This window comes from Cyprinus carpio, chromosome A18 (assembly GCF_018340385.1).
Source record: "Cyprinus carpio isolate SPL01 chromosome A18, ASM1834038v1, whole genome shotgun sequence".
Taxonomy (NCBI): domain Eukaryota; kingdom Metazoa; phylum Chordata; class Actinopteri; order Cypriniformes; family Cyprinidae; genus Cyprinus; species Cyprinus carpio.
This window is the reverse complement of record NC_056589.1, coordinates 26,843,112-26,849,976: the sequence shown is the minus strand read 5'-3', so window position 1 is coordinate 26,849,976 and position 6,865 is coordinate 26,843,112.

Below are 6,865 nucleotides of genomic sequence, written 5' to 3'. Positions count from 1 at the left end.
CTGTACTGCTTAATATTTTTTATGGAAACTGTTTTTTTTTTTTCCCGGATTCTTTGATGAATAAAATATTCAAAATAATTTTTACTGTCACTTTTGATCAATTTAATGCATCCTTGAAATGTTTTTACTGTCACTTTTTGATCAATTTAATGCATCCTTGATGTATGAAAGCATTTATTTGTACAATAAAACATAGTAAACTGACCCCAAACTTCTGAAAGGTAGTGGTACTGTAATGTATAAAATCCTATGATATTAAATATATCAACTTTCTGATGTAAAAATCGAGATAAACCACATAAAATGCAAATAACCTGATCAAATACCTGTCAAGTATGTCCTGGGGAATCCTAAATTCCAAAGTTATATGAAATTAAAACAAAAATGTACCAGAGTAAGCTGTAACAAAACAAAACACTGCTCCATCCTGAAGATTCCATTCCACAAAGACATTGTGATTTTCTAAATAGAATTTATGCAAAGGAGGCGGTTCTTTTCCATGGTTGCCCTAAGCGTTAGAGAACACTGATCCACAGTGAAATAAAATGAAATATGGATGTCTTACCCACATCACACGGACAGCTGCGGCAATTTAGGTTCAAAAAAGAGAAGAGAACCACAACATAGAGGAGATAGCAGATTGAAATACACTAAAATCCAATGCTGCAGTCATAAATCATGTCTTTTGTCAGACAAATATGCTTTTTTAATAACCGCACATGCAGGAGTCCAGGGACATGAAACAAAGAGAAATAAATGTTAAGATGGGCCCAGAAAGTGAATAAACTGTTCTCTCCCGCATAAGCAAACAGAAGACTGTAATTACAGAGGGTGGTACCATCATAATGAGAAGACAGAGAAAAGCAAAGTTATAACTGACAGCACACAAAAAACACCAGGGACAAAGAATGAAGAAAGCTAATATAATGACATAACAATAATAATTAGTGGCGCTTGTTAAAGCAAACATCACTATTATTAGTGCACGTACTACAGATTGGGGGTTTGTTCTAAACCTCTAACCTCAAGTATGAAAATTGTGGCATGCTCTTCATTTTGTGCTACGGACAGAAATGGATACCTTAAACCATGAGGCTTGTTGAGAAGAGCTGTTACCTTACTTAGTTACTGGGTGATTTTTCACCTGCCATGTATGTAATTATACAATTTTATTATACAATTATAATAAATAACATTAATTAAAAATTACACTTATTTTTAACTTAAATATATAAATAGATATATATATATATATATATATATATATATATATATATATATGTGTTGTGTGTATATTATATATATAATTTATATTTTTTAATTATGAAATATTTTATTATTTTTTTATAATACTTACAAAAATTAAAATAAGTAAATGAAAACTTTTATACTACTATTATTATTATAAATTCTGCAAATTTTCGCTTACAAAAAAGGTTGTCAAAAATTGTCTATTGTCCTTAACATTTCAATACATAGCATTATGTTCAATACAAAGCAAAGTCACTTTCAAACCAAGCAGATGAATGTGACAAAAATTAACACGAGTGAATTCTGCAACCTGAAACAGATTCCTATTGAAAGCACTGGATTTTGCTGAGCAACGGTAAACGTAACCATATCGTAATAGCCATGCTCAGCAAACAAGCGTCTCAGCAAACAATCCACCACTACATGACAGGGACAAACCACCAAGGCATTTAAAACGGACCTTCTCTTTTCCTGTTTCTCTAACTCTCTCCATTTGTCCTCTATTCCATGCCTTCGAGTTCATCTCCATAAATCATGTGCGATGCAGAAGGGTTACATGGAAGAAGAAAACAAATCAACACACACAACACACTGGAGCTGTGCCAGATGTACCATGGGAAAGGGTGAACTGCATCATTCTGTGACCCGTTTCTCATACTGAAGCTGTCTTCCATAGCCTACCACCTTAAAACCAAACACACAAACACACGCGCAAGCCCATTCCCTGCTTTTTTAAGCCACGATTTTCAATTCACCCACTCACACCTTTGCGTTCCACTGGCAAGATGTTTGCTTGAGTTGGCAGAATTCTTGCATAATGCTTTTTTAACGTTGAAGAAATGAGGTCCTGATTGGTCCAGGAGACACGTCAATGTGTGTCATTTTATTCATAAGAATGGAACGACAGAAAAAAATGTGAGACGTTTTTGGCGGTCCTGTCAGCAAAATATACATCAGAATGAGTGAAAAAAAACATTGCCACGGAAATTCAGAATCCGTCAATCTGAGGAGCTGCAATGGGTGAAAAACATGGAGACATTTGAGCCAAGAGCACTTAGCAGACCACACAAAAAAGAGAAGCATATATAACAGACAGAGAGAAAGACATGAATCTGGCATTTTGAAATGTCTGTTTTCATAAATAGAAAAGTATGGGAAAACGCATTTGTGTGCATGTTTGGAGAAGGGCACGTACTGTTACTATAACAACACTCACTAGGGGTGTAACGGTGCACAAACATGACGGTTTGGGTACGTACCTTGGGTTTTGACGTCACGGTTCAGTATGGTTTCGGTAAAGCAGGGGGAAAAAACTAAACATAAAATTGATTTAGTGGTTTTTAAGGAAATAAATTGCTCTTTCTTTAAATAAATTAATTTTTTCTTAGGGATAAAAATCTACCTCAGCTTATGCTCTAAACAACAGGAATTTTACATTACTAAGGTTGCAATTAACAACAGAGCCCAAACTTAAATTTAATTACTATTTATTTTTTAAAAATATAAAATTTTATGCAAACTTGTAAATTGCACATAATGCAGTTTTTAAATTAACTTCTAAATTATAAAGCTTCTATTTGTTGTTGAAATATATTCATTTACACAGTGGCTGTCATTAACTTGTTTCATAACTTAATTTATTTAAACATACATGAAATAATTAAGACATCACTAACAGGAAAAGTAAAATATAATGAGTATATAGTCTAATATTTCGCGAAATGCTTTTCTCTAGACTTCATTTCTGTAGTGAACTAAGGAGCTGTGATGACTTGCCTGAGGTAAATGCTTCATGACATCTTGTTTACAAGCTGTTTTAAATTGACGTCTTTCTGCGGCGGTTGAAACACTGATTACATGAGGCATGAGATGTTCATTCATGTTTATTTTCATGTTTGAACTGATCCGTTCAGACAGTGACCTGTCACAACACATTTAAAAGAGTCAAAACCCACATTTATTGTTCGAATTTCCTGAAAATAATGGACATCATTTTGAAAGATGAGAATTTGTTATTATATTTTGCTTATAAAAGTTATTTTATTTTGTTAATTGTAAGGTTATAAAAACCCCTTTCAATACACTCTTTAATAAAAAATGAAAGTATACAACCTTTTTTATAATAATAATAATAAAAAATATTTAAAATATAGTAAACATGGTCATTTTAGTTTTTATGTTTGACTTTAGTCATTCAGACATGTTAACAGCATGCAAAACCACATATTCACAACATGTAATACACAAGAGAAAACCACTAATTCTCAAAAAACACAGGTCTGAATTTTAGACTACAGTTACAAACCCGAGATACGGAGGAAGAAACACCTGTTTGATGACCATGAGGCCCCTGAGCAACATTTCACTCAGTTCTCCCGAGGGAAAACTCCTGTGCTTCTTTAACTGGAAGTTCCAGTGGATAAATGTCCACTGAATGACACGTGACCTCTAAAAACGGTTTCATACACATGTATACATCAAGAGGAGGTGACATGAGGAATTCAGAAACACCTGTGAAACGAACACAACATGCATTTTTGAGCATCTTTCACTCTGATCCCAACTTCAGTTTGGAGCGCAAAATCATGAAACGGATCAGTACCCTCCCACGAATCTGCTTGTGAGATTCGATCGTATTTTACGCATGTTGTTTAACTCTAAAAACGTCAGCCCTCATGCTTAAATAAGCTTCATCTGATGATGGACGTGGTGTTTGCAATCAAACCTCAACAGTAAAGAATGAGCAATAAATAATAATGTTGCACTTACTCCCACCCTCATGAAGTGCTTCGAACGGCTAGTCATGCAATGGCTAGTCACATCAAATCCAGGTCTGCCCTCCCCCCCCCTCCCTGGACCCGAACACATCTAGAGGAAAAAGACTCAAAAAACCGGTCGACCGATGATGCCATCTCAACTACCCTCCACTCAGCACTCACACATCTAGAGGAAAAAGACTCATACGTCAGAATGCTGTTCATAGACTTCAGTTCAGCAATTCAACACAATCATCCCTCAACAGCTCATTCACAAACTGGTCGAGCTGGGCTCAACACTTCGCTGTGCAACTGGCTGTTGGACTTTCTGACTGGAAGACCTCAGGCAGTACGTGTCGGCAGCAACACATCCGCACCATCACACTGAACACTGGGGCCCCCCAAGGATGTGTGCTGAGCCCCCCTCCTCTTCACTACTCTGCTGACCCACGACTGCACACCAGTCACACAACTCCAACCTCTTCATTAAGTTTGCGGATGACACAACTGTGGTGGGTCTCATTAGCAACAGAGATGAGACAAACTACAGGAGTGAGGTGAGCCACTTGGCCGGGTGGTGCAGTGACAACAATCTCTCTCTGAAGTGCGATAGAAGACGAAGGAGATTGTGTTGACTTCAGGAGAGCGCACACTTCAGCATGTTCCTCTGACCATCAACGGTTGCGACTGTGGATGAGAGTGAGCAGCACCAAGTTTCCTGGGTGTGCACATCACAGAGGACCTCTCCTGGACCGACAACACCGCAGCACTGGCCAAGAAATCACAGCAGCGTCTCTACTTCCTCCGCAAACTGAGGAGAGCCAGAGCCCCACCCCCCATCATGTACACCTTCTACAGAGGCACCATCGAGAGCATTCGTGACCAGTGCATCACACTGCTGTGTGTATGGGATGGCGCCTGCAACGCGTCCTGTCGGAAGCCTCTGGCAACGCATAGTGAGAGCAGCTGAGAAGATCATTGGTGTCTCTCTCCCCTCCCTCCAGGACATTTATGGAACCCGTCTCACTCGAAAAGCCCTCTGCATTGCCAGGTGATCCCACTCACCCGTCACACAGCTTCTTCAGTCTGCTGCCATCAGGGAGGGAGACTGCGAAGTCTCCAGGCCAGGACCAGCAGACTGAAGGACAGCTTCATCCATCCAGGCTGTCAGGAAGCTGAACTCGCTCCCGAACTTACCCCCCCCGTCCCTCTTCTTCTGCCTCAGGCACCACTGAACTATGAAACCCCCCCCCCCCCCCCCCCAGGTCCCACATCCCCAGGTCCTTCCACCCCCCCTCCCTCTAACATACGAATGTCATGCACCAGTCACTTTGTGCAGCAGTGGTCTGCTCACTACCACTACTCATTCACCATGGATCTGACATCATTCTACCTCCTCATCAGTCAGTTTAATAAAATAACTGCTCTGAGCCCTTGTCACTTTTGTCACTTTTAATCAGAACTGAATAAGCTATTTTTTTTTTTTTTTTTTTTTATGCACTAAAAATCTTTTTATCTGCACTGTTTTGTTCACTGGTTTGCACTCTATCTGCCATGTGCCTTGCGCTGGCTTTTATTTAACCTTATTTTTATTTTATTTTTTTTTATATTATGTCTTTTTTACATTCCCTTATTGTATAGTTTTATATTATATTTTATATTTGACCTAGATTTTTTAGGCTCTACTGTTAGTGTTATCTGTATGCACCGGGGTCTGAGAGTAACTCAATTTCGATTCTCTGTATGTTGACCCCAAAGTGGATTTTAACAGGGTGGGTCACAATAACAGAACCTGATTAAAACAAACCGAAACATCAGGACTGTCAAACAATTAAAAGATATTAAATCGTGATTAATCAGTTTAATAAAAAAAAAACTTAATGTGTTAATGCATTACGCAAAGAAACCCTACATAGTGAACATCTGCGCAGTCTAAATCAAATTCTAATGGATAAGAACCAAGCATTATTTCACTGAATATCCCAGTTTGTGTCAGAAATATGTTACGTTACAATGAAAGTTAGAGGGAACTGAATCAATATTACTGATAAGCGCAGAGGAAGTTGGAGTCCAGGTCATCATGATCACCTGACCACACCCAAAGGTCGTGACCCCTGTGTGAATGCATTTTCTTGTAAAAACATACTCCAATCATCTTTGCTCTACTTACAAAAAAATAAATAATTATAATAATAATAAACAAATAAATAAAAAAAAAATCACTAATAATCAGATTCATTCAGAAGGGTCAGTAAATAAGCATATGGGGATTTAAAAATTAAAAATAAAGGGGGCAGAAAATAAATTAAAATGGTACTTCAAGCCAAGGGTCAAGGGTCATAATTATTAAATACATTTAATATAATTAATTGTACAGCACTACAAACAGTAGTAGAATATTAAACCTCCATAATCATTTATCCTATTCTGAAGGGGGAAGTGGATCATCTGTCCATTAAAGACTGCTCATCCTGTTTCATTTCTCTCGCTCACTCTCCTCTGAAAGCCATTTGCAGACAGCTCAGGAGCTGAGGAACATTGTGAAGGGATGAAGTCATTATTGTCATTCTTCCAGAAATGAGATTCAGCCCTGATATCAGGTACGCTGACAGGGAGGGAAGGAGGGAGTAATGGATGACAAAAGGGCTGTAAAAAAGAGAAAAAGAAGAAAAGTGATACTTGGAAATGAGAGGAGGGAGAAATAAAGAACTTGATTGAAAGTAAATGAAGCGAGCGAGTGGAAAAGAGCACAGGAACATGGAGGAGAAGAGAAAAGGGGCTCTAGTTGTTCCCTGTTGTTTTAAACAAAAAACGAACAAGGAATGTGGCCTTCCTTTCCTTCACTACTGCAAAACGCC